The sequence below is a fragment of the Spermophilus citellus genome (assembly GCF_964194105.1).
Source record: "Spermophilus citellus genome assembly, chromosome: 9".
NCBI classification, from domain to species: domain Eukaryota; kingdom Metazoa; phylum Chordata; class Mammalia; order Rodentia; family Sciuridae; genus Spermophilus; species Spermophilus citellus.
The window spans coordinates 15704967-15716048 of NC_138191.1; the positions used below are offsets into that span (position 1 = coordinate 15704967).

Below are 11082 nucleotides of genomic sequence, written 5' to 3' on the forward strand. Positions count from 1 at the left end.
TCTCCCTTTCCCTCCCACCTCTCATCCCTGTTTAATGTTAATCTTCTTCTCAAGCTCTTCGTCCCTACCCTGTCCTTGGTTACTCTCCTTATATCAAAGAAGTCATTTGGCATTTGTTTTTTAAGGATTGGCTAGCTTCGCTTAGCATAATCTGCTCTAATGCCATCCATTTCCCTCCAAATTCTATGATTTTGTCATTTCTTAATGCAGAGTAATACTCCATTGTGTATAAATGCCACATTTTTTTATCCATTCATCTATTGAAGGGCATCTAGGTTGGTTCCACAATCTTGCTATCGTGAATTGTGCTGCTATGAACATTGATGTAGCAGTGTCCCTGTAGCATGCTCTTATTAGGTCTTTAGGGAATAGACCGAGAAGGGGAATAGCTGGGTCAAATGGTGTTTCCATTCCCAGCTTTCCAAGAAATCTCCATACTGCTTTCCAAATTGGCTGCACCAATTTGCAGTCCCACCAACAATGAACAAGTGTACCCTTTTCCCTGCATCCTCTCCAGCACTTGTTGTTGTTGGACTTCATAATGGCTGCCAATCTTACTGGAGTGAGATGGTATCTTAGGGTGGTTTTGATTTGCATTTCTCTGACTGCTAGAGATGGTGAGCATTTTTTCATGTACTTATTGATTGATTGTATGTCCTCCTCTGAGAAGTGTCTGTTCAGGTCCTTGGCCCATTTGTTGATTGGGTTATTCGTTATCTTATTGTCTAAATTTTGAGTTCTTTGTATACCCTGGATATTAGGGCTCTATCTGAAGTGTGTGGAGTAAAGATTTGTTCCCAGGATGTAGGCTCCCTATTTACCTCTCCTATTGTTTCTTTTGCTGAGAAAAAACTTTTTAGTTTGAGTAAGTCCCATTTGTTGATTCTAGTTGTTAACTCTTGCGCTATGGGTGTCCTATTGAGAAATTTGGAGCCCGACCCCACAGTATGTAGATCATAGCCAACTTTTTCTTCTATCAGACGCAGAGTCTCTGATTTGATATCAAGCTCCTTGATCCATTTTGAGTTAACTTTTGTGCATGGTGAGAGAAAGGGATTCAGTTTCATTTTGATGCAAATGGATTTCCAATTTTCCCAGCACCATTTGTTGAAGATGCTATCCTTCCTCCATTGCATGCTTTTAGCCCCTTTATCAAATATAAGATAGTTGTAGTTTTGTGGATTGGTTACTGTGTCCTCTATTCTGTACCATTGGTCCACCCGCCTGTTTTTGTACCAGTACCATGCTGTTTTTGTTACTATTGCTCTGTAGTATAGTTTGAAGTCTGGTATCGCTATACCGCCTGATTCACACTTCCTGCTTAGCATTGTTTTTGCTATTCTGGGTCTTTTATTATTCCATATAAATTTCATGATTGTTTTATCTATTTCTACAAGAAATGCTGTTGGGATTTTGATTGGCATTGCATTGAACTTATAGAGGACTTTTGGTAATATCGCCATTTTGATGATGTTAGTTCTGCCTATCCATGAACAGGGTATATTTACCTTATCTTGAGACAGGATCTTGCTGAGGTTTCCAGGACGGCCTTGAACTGAAACAGCTCCTGAATGTTGTCATGCTAAGAAAAAAATTACCCCCTCGCCTGCATGGTACCAAGAAAGCTGAAACTGACATGTTCTCTGGCCAGCATAGCCTAAGTAAATCTACATATTTCTATTACCTGGCTTTTGTTTCTGGAAATTGTAACCACTTCTGTAGGATTAGCAGAGAAGTAATGAAGCTGCTTCTCCTCAGTTTGGCCAAACTGCATGAAATTCATTTTCCCTTTTAATGTTAATTGCTTATTTCCAATGTGGGTGGACAGCTGAATTTAACCAGCTGGAATCCAAACAGGGTCCTTGACTTGGCTGGAGTAACAGAATTTGTGATCCTCGTGCCTCCACCTCTTAAATAGCTGGGATTACATGTGTGTGCCTCCAGGCCTGGTTTATGGATTCTTTAAATGTCTAATTAAACTTTTAATGTGCTGTCTTTTGTACTTTTAAAAATGAAAGTGAAATTTAAGGTCCTCCAGTTTATTTTCTTCTCATCTTTATTTTATCTATCTATCTATTTATTTTTGCAGTACTGAAGGTTGAACCTGGGTGTGTGCTCTGTCCTATAGCCTCAGCTCTTTTTATTGTTTATTTATTTTGAGTGATGGGGAGATTGAACCTAGAGATGCTCTACTACTGAGCTACACCCCTAGTTCTTTTTATTTTTTATTTTGAGACAGGGTCTCCCAAAATTGCGTAGGCTGGCCTTGAACTTGTAATCCTCCTGCCTCAGTCTCCTGAGTCTCTGGGATTATAGGCATGTGCCACCATGAGAAGTTTAAGGTCCTTCAATTCCTTAACTCATTATATTCAATTCAGAAACAATGCAAAAGGCTTGGGTGTTACAATAACTATTAGGGATGATAAAGGAATTTGGGGCTACAGAGAAATAAAAACATATAAGTCTCAAAAGAAAAGCACCCATAAACCATTGAGATACAGGAAATACCCATGAACCCTTGGAATGCAAAACAAGCAATTTCTAAGCAACCCAGCCTGCACCCTGGGGCCCCTTTAGGCCCGCAAAAAGTAACACCATAAGAGTGATTAATTTGGGGCTGGGGATGTGGCTCAAGCGGTAGCGCGCTCGCCTGGCATGCGTGCGGCCCAGGTTCGATCCTCAGCACCACATACAAACAAAGATGTTGAGTTTGCCGAAAACTAAAAAATAAATATTAAAATTCTCTCTCTCTCTCTCTCTCTCTCTCTCTCTCTCTCTCTCTCTCTCAAAAAATCTAAAAATAAATAAATCTTATAAAAAAAAGACTGATTAATTTGTACAGCAGCAATAGGAAACTAATATACTTGGAAACCAGGAAAAATTAAAAGAACCAATTTCATTAAGGAGAGAGAGATTAAGTAGCAGTGAAATAAAAAGCAAGTTTAGATGATAGGTGGGCTAGAGGGAGCATTAATGGACCCCTTCCCTATTGCTTCTAATTAACTAGGAAATTTACTTTAAAAATACCAACAGGGCTGGGTTGCAGCTCAGTGGGAGAGCATATGCTAGCATAGTCCTGGATTTTATCCTAGGCATTGGAAAAATAGCAATAACAAAAACCCAGTAGTTCCCACTAACCCTGAAGATGAGATAGGCTGAATGGGACCTAGAGAACTTGTCTCACCTCTGGTCCCCAGTCCTCAAGCATCTGTTTCCTGCAGTGAGTGGTTAAGGATATCTGGGGCCAGAGAGAAGGACACAGGAAGTGCTGTCCATCCCCCAAACAGTCCAAAGGGCTGGATTTTGAGTCTGTGGAATGTGGCACTGTAGGCAAAATCTGGAGGAGGTATTTAAGGGAGGTGACCCTAGGTCACAGGGAATGCCACTTTAGGGCCCTTGGGTGGCAGAGGGAGAAAGGAGAGGGGATTCACTCATTCATTTCCCACTCCTCATTCAGTCTTTCCCTAAACCTGACATAACTGATACTGAGACAAGTTGGGGGTGGTACTGAGGTCCTTGCATTCATGGAGTTTACTTCTAGTGGAGGTAACAAGCATCAAATAATCACATAAATAAGGGAATAATTATAACCTAGCATAAGCAGACTGTAGAACTGGTTCTTTGAGAGTCTTTAACAAAAGAACTTAATTAAGACTTGTGGGGTGAGGAAGAAGGGGAGAAGGAAGGTTTCTTTGAGAGAGAGAAGCTCCATATGAAACCTCAAGATGGCACAGAGGTTAACTTGGCCCTTTGATCCTTTCAGGGGAAGAGAGAAAAAGAGGAAAGAATGTTCCAAGCAGAGGAAGCAGTGAGTGCAGAACCTTTGGTGTGGAGATGAGGAGTGAGCATATTCATGAAACTTGAATAAGTCCAGAGATCAGGGCATGCTCAGAACATCATTCTAGAGCCCCCAGGCTGCATGATGGCAAAGATTATTGTATCATCACAGGAGCATCCATAGAACAGCAGAAGAGAGGCTAATTCTCACAGCAAGTGGGTCAAGAACCAGTATCCATTCCCTCTCTGCCATGATGCTCTGCCTCACCACAGGCCCATAGCAATGAAGTCAGCTGACTCTGGACTGAAACCTCCAAAACCATGAATCCAAATAAATCTTTCCTCCTTCTACATTGTTTTTCTCAGGCATTTGTCACAGTGACAAAAAGCTAACACAACCAGCAAATTTAGATGTGCACCATTAAGGTCACGTGAGAACCTGGAAGTGCATCCAAATGAAAAGGGCTTCTGCGGTTTGAGGTGTGGTTCTCTGTCACACATTGATGATTCAGCCCGTGTCACAATGCCTAGAGAAGGCATAGTTCGATCACTTCATGCCACTGGGGTCTTGGGCTGCAATGGATTGGAAGGGGACCCTGGCCCTGCCACTTCCTTCATGATTGCTATATACATACAAAGTGGAATTTTTTTAAAAAAGAGCATCTCTAGGAAGACACAAGACAGAAAGTTTCTTCCCATTTTATTTACAGTCATTTCCCAAAATGAAGTCATCTGTGGAGAACAGAGTTACTTTCCTGCAAAAGCCTTAAAAATTAGCATTCCCCTCCCCAACCCACAAACCATGGCTCTAAGATCAAGCTTCCTCAACAAATATCAAGCCCAAAAGTCGATACTACCAGTGGATTTCAGAGTACGAATGTACAGAACTGAGATGAATCTCATTTTACTCAATTTGCATTCACTAGACTGTTGACATTCATCTTTCGTCTTTCCATGTTCTTCCAACTTTATTTAGACAGCAAAACCCTATCCATATTCCTAACCCTGGAATCACTGTTCTGTTTTTTCTTAGTTTATTTTCTCATACTTTTAGGCCCGGGTTGCCCTCTGTTCAAGCCCTCCTGTCCTCCAAGAGGCAATATATCCTTTTCTACCTGGACTTCAGGTATCATTTCCTGACTTCTGATAGAAACATTGCATGTTAGGGAGATCTGAAATAATTGCTTGAGCTCAGGTTTATACTCCTACCTGGAATATCCAAAACAAGGGACAAACCACATATAACAATGGTTTTCAAGACACTAATCATCAGGTAACAAAAGAGTGATCTCTGAGAGACAACACCAGATAGAACAAGGTACATGGAAGCAGTTTGCCAGCAATAGTGCCCAGTGAGTGCCGCCATCATTATTATTATTATTGCATTTGTTTTGTGTCTGGCTCATAAGCAGCGTTTCCAATCCACTTGGATCATCAACAAACTATTACAGATAAATCTGTCCATACCATGTAGTGAGGCAGGAAATTCAACTGCGAGAACAGAAACACTGGTCTGTGAACAGCTCTAGAACAGAATACTGTGAATAGTCATGAGACTGGTGTAGAGCAAATGCAGAGAGCCACACGGAAAATTTGCAAATTGGAATGTTACCCAAACCCCGGAGGGTCAACAGGAGTCTACCAATCATTACCAGAGAGTGGAAAAACTGGCTTGTTGAAATTTGGGAACATTAATAATGCTCTGTTTCCCCAGTGATCCTTTCCCTTGGGGGAACTAGGAGAGCTTGGCAAGCAGCCTCATTACTCACAACCGTGCTTCTGCTGGGGTTGACAAGATTTGGAGGCATCGTTAAACACACCATCATACGGCAGTAGCAATCAAAGGTGTGGACAGTCTTCCCCAGGCCACCTTAAAAACAGGGTCTGTTTAATAGTTAAGAAATGTATAGAAAGTCTCTGTGTCCCTGGCTCATAGCAAATGCTCCATAAATTCTGGCCTCAGCTATTATAGCCCAGGGTCTGATTATAGTTAGTACACCATGATTTTTTTATAGTGGAAGGGATTTAGAAATAGATCTATCATGTCCCTGGGTTAGGCTTTCTACAATTATATGTTCCTTTGAGGCTCCCACAGCAGATTCTGCTAGCTCATTATCAATCCTGTTCTTTTCCAGGGCACTCTGCCCTGCCTTTCCCAGGCTTCTTTGAAGTTAGACGCTGTCACATGACTGAATTCCAGCCAACACACTGTAAGCAGAATTGATGAGAGCCAATTCTAGCTCTGAATCTTAAAATCTCCTTCACAGTTTCCATCTTCCATAATGATACAGTGAGATCCTATAGGACCAACTCTTTCAACTATTCAAGCTGGACACAGGACTGGGGATGCAGTTCAGTGGTAGAGTGCTCGCCTACCAAGCACAAGGACCCTAGTACTAAAAAAAAGCTGGACATAATACAAAAAAAGCAACAACCTAAATGTATTGGAAAACACTGGATAGTGAGGAGTATACTCTTTGCTTGTATCCACAATATGTAAAAAAAGTAAAGAACTCTTACAAATAAAATATGACAAACAACCACATTTTTAAAAATGGGCAAATGGTTTGAACAAGCACTTCACAACACACACACACGTACACACATATATAACCAATAAACACAAAAGAAGTTCACTAGTCATTGTGATCATGCAAGTGAAAAAGAATAATTTACTATGTATCCACTAAAATGGCTAAATTTTTTGCATGATTATACAATTTTATTGAGAGTTTCCTAGGTGCCAAATATTTACTTTTTAAGGTCTCAAAATATCAAGTCTTTTTTTTGGGGGGCGGGATATTGGGGATTAAGTGCTTTAACCATGAGATATATCCCAGCTACCCCCCTTTTTTTGTGACAGGGTCTCGCGTCTCACTAAGTTGCCCAGGCTGGCCTTGAACTTGTGATCCTCCTGCCTCAGCTTCCCAAGTTCAGAGATTACAGGTATGCCACCATGCTCAGCATTACAAGGGCAATTCTTTTTTTTTTTAATTTTTTTTATTGGTTGTTCAAAACATTACAAAGCTCTTGACATATCATATTTCATACATTAGATTCAAGTGGGTTATGAACTCCCATTTTTACCCCGTGTTTATCCGTGTTTTACAGCTAAGGAAACTGGGACATGAATGTTACACAGCTGGTTCCATATTTGGTGTTTTTGTTAAGAACAGTGCAATAAGTAAATGATAATGATCAACACAAGGTATTTTAAATATTTCAGAGAAGAGATAGATAATCCAGCCCAGGAATGAAGGGGAAGATGAAATGATTCCTTAATTGGGTCACAGAGAACAGGCAGAGGAATTAGCCAGATAAACGAACACGGAAAAAAATTCTAGGAATAGTGGAGGATGCAAATAGCACAGGAATGGAAAACATTATGGATGATCAGGAATCTGCAAGCATTTGGTGTTTTTATAGTATACAGTATGATACAGGTTGTGGAGATTTTTAGACAAGTTTCAGATTTAATTTTAAACATGTAGAGATGTAAATATTCAATCAATATTTGTTGGTTTTTTTGCATGTGTGTGTGTGTGTGTGTGTGTGTGTGTGTGTGCGCACATGCTTGCGCACACCTGTGTGCCAGGGATTGAACCCAGAGGGGCTTAATCACTAAGCCACATCCCTAGCCATTTTTTTAAGGTATTGGGGATTGAGTGCTTTAACCATGAGATACATCCCTAGATACCTCCTTTCTTTTTTAAGACAGGGTCTGGCTATGTTGCTGAGGCTGGCCTCAAATTTGTAATCCTCTCGCCTCAGACTCCTGGGATTACAGGCATGCACCACCATGCCTGGCTCTTCAACCAATATTTGCTAAGTGCCCAGTATATATTTGCCAGAAAGAAACTCAAGAAGAATAAGACATGGCTTCATGCTGAGTGAGGTGGCACATGCTTGTAATCCTAGCTACTTGGGAGACTGAGGCAGGAGGATTGCAAGTTCAAGGCTATCCTAGGCAATTTAGTGAAACTATGTCTCAAAATAAAAATAAGAAAATGGCTGGGGGTATAGCTTAGTGATAGAACACTAATGGATTCAGTCACCAGTACTACAGAAAACACAAACAAAGACAAAACATGACTCCATCCCAGAAATCTAGTCAATCAATATATACGGACCCTAGAAATATCTGTTTTTACAAAACAATATAAAATGGTGAAGATTAGCAACATGGACAATCCCATGGGTTAGTGAGAATGTAGAATGACCGGAACTCTCAGCTATTGCTGGTAACAATGCCAGATATAGTATAGCAGTTTTGGTAAACAGTATGGCAATATCTTATCAAGGTAAATATCCACTTGCCATGTGACATCGTGATCCTTCTTCTAGATATTTACCCAGGAGAAATTAAAGTACATAAATTCTATCAGTATTATTCATAACATCTAAAACCATTGGTGGAATGGGTTAACAAATTATAGTGTAGCCATACAATGGTTACTATATACAATAAATACTACACAGCAATAAAAAGCAATGGATGGTGCAAATACTATATTACTACTACTACTACTATTACTTCAATTATCACATGAATTTTGCTAAGTAAAGGAGGCATCACAAAAATAATATATATTATATACCATTTGTATGAAATTTGAGAACTAACAAACTTACCTATATCCACAGAAAGTTGTCAGGAGGTAGGAGTTGCAAAAGGGGATCAGACATAAAAAGGCATTAGGAACTTTTTAGGGTGTTGGAAAGTCTATATTTTGATTTTCATGGTGGTTATACAACTATACACACTTATAAATAGATCATCAAATTGCACCATTAAAATGGGTCATTTTTATTTTAAGAAACTCTCACATGAACTTCTCTTTCCTACTTATCTGCCAGCTAATGATTGTGCCCAGAGAGACCTTGGAAACCATGCAGTGAGATGGTGAAAGCCCTATCACTAGGGTCCCTTATGAATATGTGAGGCAGAGCTCTCTATCCCTGACATTGCTGATAAAGAACCTCATACTGGACTGTTAAATGACTGAGAAATAAATAGTTTTAATGCCATGCCCCTGAAATTTGAAAAAGCATAGAACAAGGATTTCCTTAACTAATATACATATCTCCCAAGTAAAACACACAATTATGACCATTTAAATTGTCTCTGCTCAATTCATCTCATTTAACTATAGAAAGATCACTGATAGTAAGGCATAGTGGTTCATGCTTGTCATCTCAGCAACTTGGGAGGCTAAGGCAGAAGGACTGCAAATTTGAGGCCAGCTTCAGCAAATGAGCAAGGCCCTAAGCCACTTAACAAGACCCTGTCTCAAAATAAAAAATAAAAATGAAATAAAAATAAAAAGGACTGGGAATATAGCTCAGATATAGATCAGTGATAAAGTGCTCCTGGGCTCAAGTTCCAGTACCGAGAAATAAAGAAAGAAAAAAAGAAAAAGAAAAATTATTGAGGGGCTGGGGCTGTGGCTCAGTGGTAGAGCGCTTGCCTGGAATGTGTGAGGAACTGGTTTGATCCTCAGCACCACATAAAAAATAAATTAATAAACAATTATTTGTCCTAAATTTTCTGAACATTTTGTTCTTTCTGTTCTTTTAGCATAGGCATTACAATAAGATATTTTGTTCTCTCTTGACCATGGGAAATCTAGGATAAAGGATATCTGCGGATTTAAAAACAAACTTTTATTTTCTCAAATTTTTCATTTTATGCATCCTCTCAATGGTAAGTTCGTCATTTTTCATGTATTTGACCATGACCCTTGGTGTAAAAGGAAATCTGAGGCAGCAAATAAAGGGAACTCTCTGTGGGCCTCCAGTGACATCGTGAGTCAGCAGAGCTTAGAATCATCACCTTGCATTTCAGCCTGCGGTGAAGCCTGGCTTACCAGTGACTTACCTTGAGGAAATCCCTGTAAAAAGCCCCATGACAGGGCAATGTGAACTCTGAGAGTAAAGCCAAAGCTGAATACCTCTGAAAATTAGAGATGCCAGGAATGTGGAATGCCTGTTTCAGACAACAAGCAGGGCCAGCCCAAGAGAGAGGCCATGTGGGCTGCAGCTTGCAAGGGAATAGGAGTGGAGTTGTCCAAGTCCATTGGAGCTCATGTCACAGCACCCATGCCTGGGATGCCAGGCATGGAGCTGTGCTATTTAACATTTGCCTTGCTGGATTTCAGTTTTGCTTTGGTTTAATTCTTCCTTTCTATACATGTATTCCTCCCTTTTGAATGGGGATGTTTACCCTGGGCCATTGCATCTTGGAAATGGGTAATTTGGTTTTTTGATTTTTTATAGGGACTCACAGCTGAAAGTTTGAACTGAGTCTCAGAGAAGACTTTGGACTTGGGTTATCTTTTTTTGTTTTGTTTTGTTTTGTTTTCAGTGCTGGTATTCAAACCTGGGGCTTCACATGTGCTCGGCAAGAGCCCTACCACTGAGTCCCAGCCCCTGCTAAAGCAGTTTAGACTTTGGGGACTCCTAGAGATGCATTCTGTTTTGTGAGATGGACATGAGCTTTGGTTTAATTCTTCCTTTCTATACCTGTATTCCTCCCTTTTGAATGGGGATGTTGAGGGTGCTGAGGGCAAGTGCTATGGATTGAAAGTATTCCCTACAAACCCATAGGTTAAAGGCTTGGCTGACAGCCTCTAGTGCTATTCAGAGGTCATGGAACCCTTAGTAGGTGGAGCCTAGTGGATATGCCCTTGAAGAAGATATTGGGACTTTCTCCCCTTCCCCTCTCTCTCTCTCTCTCTCTCTCTCTCTCTCTCTCTCTCTCTCTCTCTCTCTCTTGTTGCTTTCTGGCCATCATGAGGTGAGCAGCTTCATTCCACTAAGCAATCCTCATCATGATATTCTTCCTTGCCACAGTCTTTAAAATGATTATCAAGTGATCATTGACCAAAACCATGAGCCACAATATAAACCTTTCCTTATTTGAATTTCAAGTTGATTATCTCAACTTGATTATCTCAATGTAAGATGGCAAAATTGTAGATGGTGGGTAGTCTTGGTGGGTTCTGTTTTGTTTTGTTTGTACTGGGGGATTGGGTCTAGGAGTGCTATACTACTGAGTTACATCCCCAGTCCTTTTTCTCTTTTATTTTGAGACAGGGTCTTACTAATTTTCTGAGGGTCTCACTAAGTTGCTGAACCTGTTCTCAAACTTTCAATCCTCCTGCCTCAGTTTCCCAAGTCTCTGGGATTACATGTGGGCACCACATCACCCAGCTCTCTCAGGTATTTTGTCATTGTGTTGGAAAACTAACATTCATATTTCAACACGTATAGTATTTATTGTCTGTCAGGCATTATAAGTATTGT

The 11082-nt window shown here is 40.3% G+C and overlaps 1 protein-coding gene across 1 annotated transcript in view; it reads right to left on the reverse strand.

The window, feature by feature from the left end:
- The window catches only part of PHGDH (phosphoglycerate dehydrogenase), a 52401-nt gene extending 43854 nt beyond the window's left edge, over window positions 1-8547 (reverse strand). The window contains exon 1 of the mRNA XM_081307448.1: window positions 8410-8547. The gene's annotated coding sequence lies outside the window, so the exon portion shown is untranslated. The remainder of the gene's footprint in view (window positions 1-8409) is intronic.
- Window positions 8548-11082: the final 2535 nt, after the last annotated feature.